The following is a 13,574-nucleotide window of genomic DNA, read 5'->3' as shown; positions in this document are numbered from 1 at the left end:
CACTTTTTAAAAGGTATAAAATAGATTAATTGAAATATTCAGTGATAATGATAATAGTAAACTGTCACATAGCACTTACTATGAGCCAGTGATGCTCTAATTGTTTTATAGATGTGAATGTATTTAATCCTACTATCATTATCCCCTGTCACACATTAGGAAACTGAAGCAGACAGTAAGTAACCTACAGAAGAACTCATAGCTAATACATAACAAATTTGGAAATGACATCAAAGAGGTCTGGCTCCAGTGCATAAGTAAATTAGAAAACAAAACATGCTTATGATAAATGAGAGCTTCACGACCAAAGTTGTAGAATTATAATGTAAAATGCCTTTCTGTTTTACATTTTGCATGTCTTTGAACAGTGGCATCTATGAGTTTTTTTTCTTAGAAAAATAAGGGAACTTATTTTATATATGTATATATATATTATATACATTTTATTTTATTTAAAATAAGAAACATATTTTATATATGACCAGGCAGTGGCATAGTGGATAGAGCATTGACTTGGGATGCTGAGGACCCAGGTTTGAAACCCCAAGGTCACTAGCTTGAGCACAGGCTCATCTGGCTTGAGCGTAGGCTCATCAGGGTTGAACACGGGGTCACCAGCTTGAGCACGGGGTCACTGGCTTGAGCATGGGATCATAGATATGACCCCATGGATGCTGGCTTCCGCCCAAAGGTGGCTGGCTTGAAGCCAAAGGTTGCTGGCTTGAGTCTAAGGTTGCTGGCTTGAGCAAGGGGCCAGTAGCTTGGCTGGAGCCCCACCCCTCATTAATATATGGGAAAGCAATCAATGAACACCTCCTGGGGTGAGGAGGAAAATTTTTGTGTATAGTGGTGTTTGTCAGGCTGAGTGTTGCACAACTCAGGGTCCCAAGTGACCACAGGAGCTCAGGATATTCAATAATTATAATTGCTACTTCCTATTTTACATAAACCAGTGATGCAACAGAAGTAAAAAACATTGGAACCTAACCATAGACTTTTTTGAGCCATAGTATAGTCATTGTTAATCTCTTGAAAGCTGATTGCTGAGCACAAAATTATGATTAAAGCATCAGTTTTAATCACAATGTGTCTATTTCTAAGTAGTCTTCCAATTTTACCATTCCTTGCTTTAATATTATCACAACACTCTAAATAAATCCTAAAAATAAAAATAAGTACAAATGGAAAATAGCTAAGATTTAAAATGTCTAACCAAAATATCATTCCTGTAAATTATGAAACAATTTAACTTCTCCTTCAGAATAGACAATATGTTTTATCAGAGTGTATTATGATACCAAATACAACAGACCTTTAAGAACTGGTCATGTAAATTTTTAATTTTTTTTAGTCTCTGGTTCTGAACAGTTCTAGCTTGTTGAACAGGCTTTTGTTGCTCATGAAAGAAAATCTAAAAGCATAAAGAAAAAGAGCTGAGATAAAACATGGTTAATTTAATATTCAGCAAAACATAATGCTGCATTAAGTTGAAAGGTTTTTTTCTTTTTTTCTTTTCTGAAGCTGGAAACGGGGAGAGACAGTCAGACAGACTCCCGCATGCGCCAGACCGGGATCCACCCGGCACGCCCACCAGGGGTGAGGCTCTGCCCACCAGGGGGCGATGCTCTGCCCCTCCAGGGCGTTGCTCTGCCCGACCAGAGCCATCCCCAGCGCCCGGGCCTTCTTTGCTCCAATGGAGCCTTGGCTGCGGGAGGGGAAGAGAGAGACAGAGAGGAAGGAGGGGGTGGGGGTGGAGAAGCAAATGGGCGCTTCTCCTATGTGCCCTGGCCGGAATCAAACCTGGGTCTCCCGCACGCCAGGCCGATGCTCTACCGCTGAGCCAACCGGCCAGGGCGAAAGGATTATTTTTAAGTCAACATTTTTAACAGTTTCCGTGTTACCTGGGATCATACCTAGTTATTACAGTAATTCCTGGTAGTTTCAAAATCCACATATGGCCCTTACAATCATTAGCAAAATAAGTGAAAAACTATGCAACAATCCTACTTAGTAATTAATAAGAAAATTCCTTTCCTAACAATATTCAAACCAAGTAATTATTGGTCATTCAACATCAACACAGATGAGTTTTCCAATAATACAGGCTTTTGAGTTCTTTGACCTAACCTCCAAAAACAGTTCTGTCTTCTCCTCTAAGCTTAGCCATTTGCTGACATGTTTGTACTCTAGATTCTATCGTCCCCAACAATCATGACATCTATATAATATGAAGGAAAACAGCCTTATATAGGAACTGTGTGTTAGGTCTTGTCCAGAAAAGTGTTAAATGAACTTATTATGTATGGAACCTCATTTATCCTTAGAACAAGGATGTAGGTACTCTTATTATGTCCCCTTAATAGTGAGGATGCTGAGACACAGAGATACATAATCTGCCCCTGACTCCATAGCTAGTAATTAAGTCAATCAGAATTGGATCCCAAACATCATGGTTCCACAGCCCAGGGTCTTGACCACTCTATACTATGTGCTGCTTCTCCATTTCCCCCAACATTCATCCTCTACATCCCTATGTTTGTAGTTCACTCCCTTTCATACTACAGCTAAGGTTTCTATCAAGAACTAATACCCATACCCCCTTCTCATTTTGTCCATGTGTGTGTTTGCTTCTCCCTGAAAAATCTAACCCCCCAGCTGCTCTGCCACAGCTTTGCATACTAGTCTCATGATGGATTCATAATCACTATAACACTAAGCTAAGTTGGGCCCATAGTGATACTTGGCAATGGTATTTCCCAAGTCCATTCATTGCCCCCCTCTCAGGAAACATTTCCACTCCTTGTCCTCTGCCTTCAAAAAACAACACATCCTCCACTATCCGTCCTCTTCAATGTGATCAAGTCAGTCCATTAAGAGTGAACCATGCCCTGACTGCAGGGCCCTGGCCGGTTGGCTCAGCAGTTGAGTGTTGGCCTGGTGTGTGAAAGTCCCGGGTTTGATTCCCGGCCAGGGTACACGGGAGAAGCACCCATCTGCTTCTCCAGCCTTCCCCTTCTCCTTCCTCTCTATCCTCTCCTGCAGCCAAGGCCCCATTGGAGCAAAGTTGGCCCAGGCACTGAGGATGGCTCCATAGCCTCAGCCTCAGCCACTAGAATGGCTCCAGCCACAATGGAGCAACGCCCCAGATGGGCAGAGCATCGTCCCCTGGTGGGCATGCCAGGTAGATACCAGTTGTGTGCATGCGGGAGTCTGTCTGACTGCCTCCCCACTTCTAACTTTGGTAAAATAAAAATAAAAAATTTAAAAAAAAGGGTGAACCATGCTCTGACTACAATGATTGGTTCAGGAGTGAGCAAATGACCCAAACTGTACAAGCGATACTCCTCCAGAGGACTTTCCTGCCAAAAATGACTGACAAAGATGGTCTTTACTGAGAAAGATAGTCTCAGTTCACTGGGCCACTAACCTGGTAGTGAATCTAGGAGTGGAAGTCTAGATTCTGACCCCATGGAGAAAGCCTAAAAGGAGATGGAAGTAGAGCCCAGATGACACTGCCTGAGCAACTTTTTCCCTGCCCCATCCAGCTGTACCTGGAGCTAAACTGCTCTGGATTTCTTCAGACAAACCAAGACATCTCTCTCTTGCACTTTGGCAAATTTCTGTTACCAGGCATTACAAGAATCTCAACCAAGAGTGGAAATAAAGACCAAGGACTTTTGTGAGCATGGAAGATGCCTAGTACTTCTCTGAGTTCTTGGGATCGGGGCTCAACCATATAGCCAGCAATGGGAATGGGACCCTGGCTCAGGTCTATGGCTCTAAGACATGTCCAGCCTCTCTATTCTTGCTTGAGACTTGCTCACTATAAAGTAATTATAAAGCTAAGCCTGATACCAGCCGTCAGTGTTTCTTCTTTTTCCTTGGTTTGCTGCACATCTCCATCCCACTCGTGAAACAAAGTCAGAAGCTGCTGAGAATATTTGCCATAAAGATCCTGCCTGTAAAACATAACAATGAGCACTGTCAGACTTCACATTGCTAAGAAGAGAGTAAACACACCTAAAACACGATTGATTTGACAAAAATTATACCGTAAAGGGAGAAGGGAATAAGAGGAGCTGAAATCTTCCGATGAGAAACAGGGAAATGAAATGCATGATTTACTGTCTACAAGAGTATTTGTCCCTAACTGTCTAAGAGGGAAGCTATCTCACATGTCTTAGCTCTTGAAAACTAAGGAAGATTTAATTGTAGTATAGATTTTCCAGAAAACTGCATTGTATCTATAAGGGGTTTTGACATCTTTTCCTTACTAAACAACATATTGAATGTGCTATGATAAATAGAATCATATCCATTTATCATATAACATTTTTAAACTGGAACATTTTACTTTTTACCCTCTTCGACACAATAAAAATTTTGTACACATGAAGAATAAAACCACTTCAGGTAAACTTAAAAATTATTTATAATATGAAATTAACTTTCTTCTACTTAAGTGAATATAACTAAATAGCATGATACATTTATCTTTTATTCAGTTAGCAAATTCTTATTATGAAGATATATATGTTTTTCTTTAATAGCAAGGAAACATGATTGTAATTTGAAAGGGGGAAAGGTCATGTTTAATGATCCCTAGATAATACATCTCCATTCAGTTAAGGTATGTGCATTTAGAATAATGGATTTTTTGTTTGTTTTACTTTGAGAAAAATTGAGCCAAATACATTTTTCAATAGAGCCTTCAGTAAATGGAAAATAATAGTATTATTCTCAAGTAATTTGTACCCACAAATACTAAAAAATGATACAAAGTTTCCACCTCTGAAAAACCAACAACCTTATCTTTCCTCTTACTGTTTTTTTTTTTTTGCTGAAACTCTTCTTTTCTGGTTAATGGTTTTGAGGGCAGTGTCAATTTCCCTTGCCAATTTCTTTCTCCTTACAGGATAAACCTTTTCTATGTCACCTACATTAAACATATATATTTATTAACAGGTAATGTTGAGATTACTCTTCCCTGCTTGTTCAAGACAGTATGAGCAATGTTTATTCAACAGTTCTGGAGAGACATTAGTATTGAATAATAGGCACCAGTTGAAAATCCCAGATTATTTGCTTCATTTTATGCACTGTGCAAACTTTCATTAGTAGTACCTCCACTCTAAATTTTATAACTGTGCAATGTTTTTAGGGTGAAAAAATATCCAAGGAGCAAAAGTTTCTATTTTCCAAAATGTATTAAAAGGGTCTCAAAGGCAGCTTTTTATTTCCTCACAAGGAAACAATTATAAAGGCTCGTTTTTGACAAATTTATAACATATCCTCCAACTCAAAGGACACATTTAGATGGATGTTGTTAGATTCTGTTATATAGAACACACAAAATTACTTAATTAAAAAAATGTTTCCAAAAGAGATCAAAATAATTTTTACTTATTTATTTTTTTAGAGAGAGAGACAGAGAGACAGAGAGAGAGGAAGAGAGGAAAGGGCAACTAATGAGAAGCATCAATTTGTAGTTGCATCACTTTAGTTGTTCATTGATTGCTTCTCATACATGCCCTGACCTGGGGGCTCAAGGTGAGGCAGTGACCCCTTGCTCAAGCCAGTGACCTTGGGCTCAAGCCAGTGACCTTAGGATCATGTCGATGATCCCTCGCTCAGGCCGAAGACCTCGCGCTCAAGCTAGTGAGCCTGCACTCAAGCCAGTGACCTCAGGGTTTTGCACCTGGGACCTCAGCATCCCAGATTGATGCTCTATTCACAGTGCCATTGCCAGTTAGGAGAAAATAATTTTTAACACAGAAAATTATTTTAAAAAATTAGTTGGAGAAGCTTTTGAACATATAAGACTAAAAGAGAACGACCATGCATAGTTTGAGGAAATTGATGTTATTCAAGAACACTTTCTAGACACCTTCATGGAGGTTTTATGTAATTTTTGTTTTTTACCAAAAAATATTCTATTGTGTAAAAGTTTTAAAACTTGAAATAGTGCTTTCATAAGCACATGACTTTAGGTCATGGATCTACCATCAAAAAGTGTACTCAGTAATCAGAAAGGAGCTGCACGATTACAGAAATACTTTGTACACCTGGATTGCCATGTAAAATAATCAATGTATGAGACAGCTCAGAAAAACAAGCACCTTTTCACTACCAAGTAAAGCAGAGCTTTAAAAAAAATACCTACTTGCACAAATGATCCATACAGAGGACTCAAAAATTAACTTGAGTTGGATTCTTTATTAAGTGTTTGTCCTGACCTTGGCCTTAGAGAACAATTTATGAATTTGACCCCAAAGGCAAGGGAAGAAAAGGCAACAATAAATGAGTGGGACTATATCAAACTAAAAAGCTTCTGCACAGAAAAAGGAACCGACAACAAAACAAAAAGGAAACCAACCAAATGGGAGATCATATTGCCAACAACAGCTCCTATAAGAGTTAATATCCAAAATATATAAAGAACTCACAAAGCTCAGCCATAAACAAGCAAACAATCCAATTAAAAAATGGGGAGAGGACCTGAAAGACACTTCTCCTGGGAGGACAGATAAATGGCCAACAGAAGTATAAAAAAAATGCTCATCTTCACTAGCTCTTTGAGAAATGCTAATCAAAACTACAATGAGATATCACATCACACCTGTTAGGTTGGCTATTAGCAACAAGACAGGTAATAACAGGTGTTGGAGAGGCTGTGGAGAAAAAGGAACCCTCATTCACTGCTGGTGGGAATGTAAACTGGTACAGCCATTGTGAAAGAAAGGATGATGATTTCTCAAAAAACCTTAAGAGTAGAACTACCATATGTCCCAGCAATCCCTCTACTGGGCATCTACCTGAAAAACTCGAAAACACTGGTATGTTAAGTCACATGCGATGTTCATGGCAGCATTATTCACAATGGCCAACACATGGAAACACCAAAGTGTCCTTCAATAGAGGATTGGATAAAGAAGATGTGGTACATATATACAATGGAATACTACTCAGCCATAAGAAATGATGACATATTGCTATTTACGACGACATGGTTGGACCCTGAGAACATTATACTGAGTGAAATAAGTAAATCAGAAAAAGCTAAGAACTATATGATTTCACACACAGGTGGGATGTAAAACTGAGACTCATGGACATAGATAAAAGTGAAATGATTACCAGGGGGAGGGGGCTGTGGGGAAAGGGATTAAAGTGGAACAAGTATGCAGTGACAGAGACTGATTTGACTTTGGGTGATGTGTACACAACAGAAACAACAGTTCAAATGCTATACAGATGTTTACCTGACCTTATGTGCTCTTATTGATCAAGTCAACCCATTAAATTGAATTTTCTAAATAAAAAATTGAAATAAAAAGTTTGTTCTGTAAGCCAGTTGATATAACTGATATCTGATAGAACAATTAAAAAATTTTAGGTTTATGGGTCTGATCATCATACATCGCTAGCATGCTAAGCAAATGCAGCTCTAGTTCTCTACTGCAGTTTATTAATGTAAATATAACAATAAAGGCTTGTTCTACAAGCTTCAATTTAAACTTCTGAGCCAAAGAAAAGAACTAGAAAAGTCATAGACAATAGCTACAATAAGGAAATTTAAAACTGATGTTAAAAACTGATATACCAGCCCTGGCCAGTTGGCTCGGTGGATAGAGCATTGAGTCACTGTACAGCTGTCTCGTGTTTGATTCCCAGTCAGGGCACACAAGAGGAGCGACTATCTAACCTTCTCCCCTCCCACTCTCCCTTCTCTCCCTCTTCCCCTCCCATAGCCAGTGGATCAATGGTTTGAGCACTGCCCCGGGCACTGAGGATAGCTCAATTGGTCCCAAAGTCTACCTCAGGCACTGAGAATAGCTTGGTTGGTCCAAGCATTGACCCCAGGTGAGTGTTGCCAGGTGGATTCTCATCAGGTCTCATGCAGGAGTCTGTCTCTATCTCACCTCCTCTCACTTAAAACACACACACACACACACACACACACACACACACACAATGATATATCTCTTACTCTGCCACACCAAGTGCAATAGAGATTACTTCATGCAAACTCTAACATAGCACAACCCATCAAATGTACCCATGTATAAATTAGAAGCATCACCTTTGCTAGCACCATTCTCTCCATATCCACAATAAAAAGGGAAACTAAGGAAAGCTATGAAGCCAAATCACACTAAACACTCATTGTGGCTAAGATCAAGGCACTGAAAGTCAGTCTTGCAGATCACTGATTAACATTTCCCATTGTTAATGGTATACAGTTTGACACAATTTACTTTTGTCCACTGTTTCTTAAATCGTACCTGCCAATCCTTGCAGCATATCCTGTAATTCATCCCTGTAAAGAAATTACATTAAGTTTTCATGAAGGGTACCTAAATTAATGCCATGCCAAGTGTTTTATGTACAATACTTGTTACCTGAGCAGACCTTTATTTTTTCTATCGGGCAAGCAAAAATGACTGTAAACATACCTCATTTCTGTCCCGGGTTATTGTGGACTTGAACTTTCTCCCCCATGGTCATCAACTACAGGATTGTTTCCTGCATCAAAATAAAAATGGAAAAAAATATTAAATGAATTTAATAATTTATTTAGGTAACTGTTCACAAAGAAATCTCCTCACTGTGGGGTGTTTTAGGCTCTTTGCCACCAAAAGTTTTTAAGGCAGACTTATGAAAGCAATCACATAGGTGCAAGTCAGATGGAAATAGGTCAGGGACCAGGACCATGCTATGAAGATACTGTCGCAAGCCTTTCAGGGTTAATGTCAGAGCCAACTCTGTGGCACACACATCAGATGTTTTGGACAGGCCTGCCAGCAACCAGAGGAGCTGCTGTATCAGCTTCTGTCACCCCACTTGGGGGTATGAGGCTCAAGGAGGCTACCTCCAGGACATAAAACTGCTTTCCACACACATGTATTTTACTGTTTACATGGTCAAGGGCTCAGACACAAGGACGTGAAGGACGCAGTTCCAGCCATGTGTGCTATATCTGCAAAGTTGTGAGAGACGGTATCTCCTCCAACTCACTCAGCTTTCTTCTTTCTTGTCTCCCAGAGTCATGAGCTACCATAGCCTGGTCCACCAACAGGGCCTTCACCTCTCTCCTCATGCTCTTCCTTTGAGGCGGTGCCATCCCAGTTTCTTGCGATGTACTGACAGTTCTCCTGCACCTTGTGAACACCAACACACGTTAAAGGAACAGGGACTTGGTCATTGCAAGACACGGGGCAACGGACTTCTGCACAAGACCAGTGTGTCCCTGTGCCTCGTATGGACCAGAAAGGGGTCAAAGCAGATGGGGGACACCTGATCCTCCCCAGCTAGAGCGTCCCCTGGGACATCAGAGTCAGTACCCCCCCATAGTCTTTTTTTTTTGGTATTTTTCTGAAGTGAGAAGTGGGGTGGCAGACAAACAGACTCCCGCATGCGCCGACCGGGATCCACCCAGCATGCCCACCAGGGGGTGATGCTGTGCCCATCTGGGGCATTTGCAATCAGAGCCATTTTAGCACCTGAGGCCAAGGCCATGGAGCCATCCTCAGCACCCCAGCCAGCTTTGCTCCTATGGAGCCTTGGCTGCAGGAGGGGAAGAGAGAGAGAGGAAGGAGAGGGAAAAGAGTGGTGAAGCAGATGGGTGTTTCTGCTGTGTGCCCTGGCCCAGAATCAAAGCCGGAACTTGCACACGCCCAGGCCAACGCTGAGCCAACCGGCCAGGACTCTGCCATATTCTTGTCCCTACGTTAGGCCAGAGGCCACTTCTGCTCCCTCGGTCCCCAGAGGGAAGCCTGACTTTGAGCATGACAAAAGTAAGTGTCCCTCCCTATTGACTGGGACTAAGCCTTTCTGCACATGTCCGGGGACAGACATGTCTTGGGGCTTCCCAACGCGCCACCTGACTTCACCCAGGATGGCCTCAGACGACCACACTGGCCTGCCTTGAGGCAGTCAGGGGCTTCATTCTGTTTTGTCTGGGCTTCAGGAGACACCTTGGGGGACATCACCTCAGACTTCAGCCTCCTCACCTCCCTTTATATGCCAAGTTTGGCAGAATAAATCTTTATAAAACAACTTACTATAGTTAAATCTATCTTTTTATTTATACTTTGGTTGCTCCGCTACCGCTGACCATGAATGCCCACTAGTGGGCAGTAGGGACCAGGTTGACTACCACTGGTCTATATGGTTATTTGCCTGCTCACTTTATGTTTACATCTCCCACATTCATACAGGTATACATCAGGCTGCTCAACTTTTTTATTTTTTTTATACCAAGTGTTAGTGATTATTTAATGTCTTTTTTTTTTTTTTTTTTTGTATTTTTCTGAAGTTGGAAACAGGGAGGCAGTCAGACAGACTCCCGCATGTGCCCGACCGGGATCCACCCGGCATGCCCACCAGGGGGCGATGCTCTGCCCATCTGGGGCATCGCTCTGTTGCAACCAGAGCCATTCTAGCACCTGAGGCAGAGGCCACAGAGCCATCCTCAGCGCCCAGGCCAACTTTGCTCCAATGGAGACTTGGCTGCAGGAGGGGAAGAGAGAGACAGAAAGGAAGGAGAGAGGGAGGGGTGGAGAAGCAGACGGCCGCTTCTCCTGTGTGCCCTAGCCGGGAATCGAACCCAGGACTCCTGAATGCCAGGCTGATGCTCTACCACTGAGCCAACCAGCCAGGGCCTAATGTCTTGCTCATAAATCTCATTTTGTGCTGTTAGGGAAAGCCTCTATTTTGAAAATCTACATTGTACAGAAGCACATGTCTTTAATGTTTCCAGACAAAAAGCCTTACACTTAATTTTAATGTTTGCACTTGGAGTGCAATTTACAGGAAGAACCTGAGAAAAGGATGGGAGGGGGCTATTAAGTATTTTTAGTAAAATGTTGCCTTTGTCTTGTGTGGAACCCGTAGAATATGCTCTTTGGTAAATATTTTTTTAACGGTAGAGATGCTTTGTTGTAGCTAAAACAATTCTTAATCATAAAAATTCTGAAATTCTTGTACTTTTTTTCTTCCCACTCTTGCAAAAAAAGAAAAAGTAGGTTTCTGCTAATGAATTAAGCAGACATATTTTATATGCCTTTTGAGCTGTGTAAACTTAATATTTGAATACTTGATAATTTGTTTTATTATGTAATTGATAAAATGGTGATGTGTATTAATGTTAGTTCAACCATATATTTATACTGTTTGGGAATGTGTGGTTATAGTTCTGTGGGAGAAATAATTTGTCAGTGTTCACCAGCTTGTAAAAATCTAGTGTGAGAGCTTAAACATCTAAATAAATAATGAGATGCATTTATAAAAAAAAAAAAGTCAATAAAAAAAAAAAAAGCATGTCAAGAGATAGGTATGTCCCCGATACCTTATACAACCTTCTCAAAAAACTTGGAAGCCATTTAATATTTGGCACCTTGTATTAGTTTTCTAGGGATCCCATAATAAAGTACCACAGACTGGGTGGCTTAGACCATAGAAATTTATTTCTTCACAGTTCTTGAGGCTGTTAGTCAAAAATCAAGGTTTTTTTCTGAAGCTGCTCTCTTTGGATTGTAGATGGCCATCTTTTTCAGCATAAGAGCCATAATTCTAGCAAATGCTTTAATTTATGGTTCACAGATGATCTCTCCTTTGCGTGTCCTAATCTCCCCTCTTTATAAGGACACCAATTATTTGGAATTAGGTTCCACCCTAATGACCTCATTTTAATTTAATTTTGTTTTTAAAGATCCTGTCTCCAAATACACTTACTTTCTGAGGTAATGGGGATTAGAACTTCAACAAATAAATTCTGGGACACGGTTCATCCCATTTCCTATCTAGTTTCATCTTCTAGAAATGTTCGAATCCCTTCTCTTCCACCTGTTAGTCTTTTTTTTTTTTTTTTTTTACAGAGACAGAGAGAGAGTTAGAGGGATAGACAGGGACAGACAGACAGGAAATGGAGACAGATGAGAAGCATCAATCATTAGTTTTTCGTTTCGCGTTGTGAACTTCTTAGTTGTTCATTGATTGCTTTCTCATATGTGCCTTGACTGCGGGCCTTCAGCAGACCAAGTAACCCCTTGCTGGAGCCAGGGACCCTGGGTCCAAGCTGGTGAGATTTTTTCTCAAGCCAGATGAGCCCGCGCTCAATCTGGTGACCTCGGGATCTCGAACCTGGGTCCTTCCACATCCCAGTCCAACACTCTATCCACTGCGACACTGCCTGGTCAGGCTCCACCTGTTAGTCTTATAGTGTAGTTCTCCCCACCCTTTGGTTCTCCTCCTCCGCTTCTTACACACATAATGACTTGTTTGGCAAGAACTCATGCAGGGGGATGCATTTGGGGCAACACTAGAATCTATGTAAACACAATAAATTAAAATCAATTTAAAAAAAGAACTAATGCAACAGCTCTAAAGAGCCTATAGTAAAGATTGGCAGGTTTTGGCATGCACTACTTTGGAGTTGTTGAAATTCCAGGAGCATTGTCTTAAAGACACAGCTCTCTGCTCACTGGCCCTCACATTTGATGATAATAATTAGATTATTAGATCCTAACTAAGTGGTCTTGGTGTATCCTAGCTCATCTTTCATTTTCTTTCACTGTAGCTCTTTCATTAGGCCTTCCCTTGGCTAATTTCTTTTAAATTTTAATTTTTACTAATTTGAGAGAGAGAGAGAGAGAGAGAGAGAGAGAAATATCAATTGTTCCATTTTTTTAATGCATTGTTTGATTCTTATATGTGCCCTGTCCGGGGATCGAACCCACAACTGTGGCCTATTGATATGATGCTAACCAACTGAACTAACCAGCCAGGGCTCCTTGGCTAGTTCTTTAGAGAGCTCACTTACTTCAAATATTTAGTGAGGTCAAAAGCAGGACATGTAAGGGCTTGCTGAAGTTTCACATAAGGACAGTTTTTGGGGTTACCTAATTTTGCAGTTCTCCTAAGGCTGGCAAACAGCAACACCACAAGAAAGAATCTTGGGGCCAGAGTTCCTGTTACTTAATAGTAACTAAGGCCCTGGCCGGTTGGCTCAGCGGTAGAGCGTCGGCCTGGTGTGCGGGGGACCCGGGTTCGATTCCCGGCCAGGGCACATAGGAGCAGCGCCCATTTGCTTCTCCACCTCCCCTCTCCTTCTTCTCTGTCTCTCTCTTCCCCTCCTGCAGCCAAGGCTCCATTGGAGCAAAGATGGCCCGGGTGCTGGGGATGGCTCCTTGGCCTCTGCCCCAGGCGCTAGAGTGGCTCTGGTCGCGGCAGAGCGACACCCTGGAGGGGCAGAGCATCGCCCCCTGGTGGGCAGAGCTTCGCCCCTGGTGGGCATGCCGGGTGGTTCCCAGTTGGGCGCATGCGGGAGTCTATCTGACTCTCTCTCCCCGTTTCCAGCTTCAGAAAAATACAAAAAAAAAATTAGTAACTAAGAAAGTTAGATGAAAAATAAAATAGGCAACCTCAAAATTTTTAGTTCTTTCTGAAGTCACTTCCTTCATGTCAGTTTCAGAGACCACTGTTGGGTTGAGGTAAAACTTCCCTCTTTCCAGGCCTTTTTTCCCCCCAGTCATCCAAGTCTAGTATCCTGTTAACCTCTAATTATGTTTAAC

This window comes from Saccopteryx leptura, chromosome 2 (genome assembly GCF_036850995.1).
Source record: "Saccopteryx leptura isolate mSacLep1 chromosome 2, mSacLep1_pri_phased_curated, whole genome shotgun sequence".
Lineage (NCBI taxonomy): Eukaryota > Metazoa > Chordata > Mammalia > Chiroptera > Emballonuridae > Saccopteryx > Saccopteryx leptura.
The sequence above is the reverse complement of the archived record's forward strand: the minus strand, read 5'-3'. Positions refer to the sequence as shown.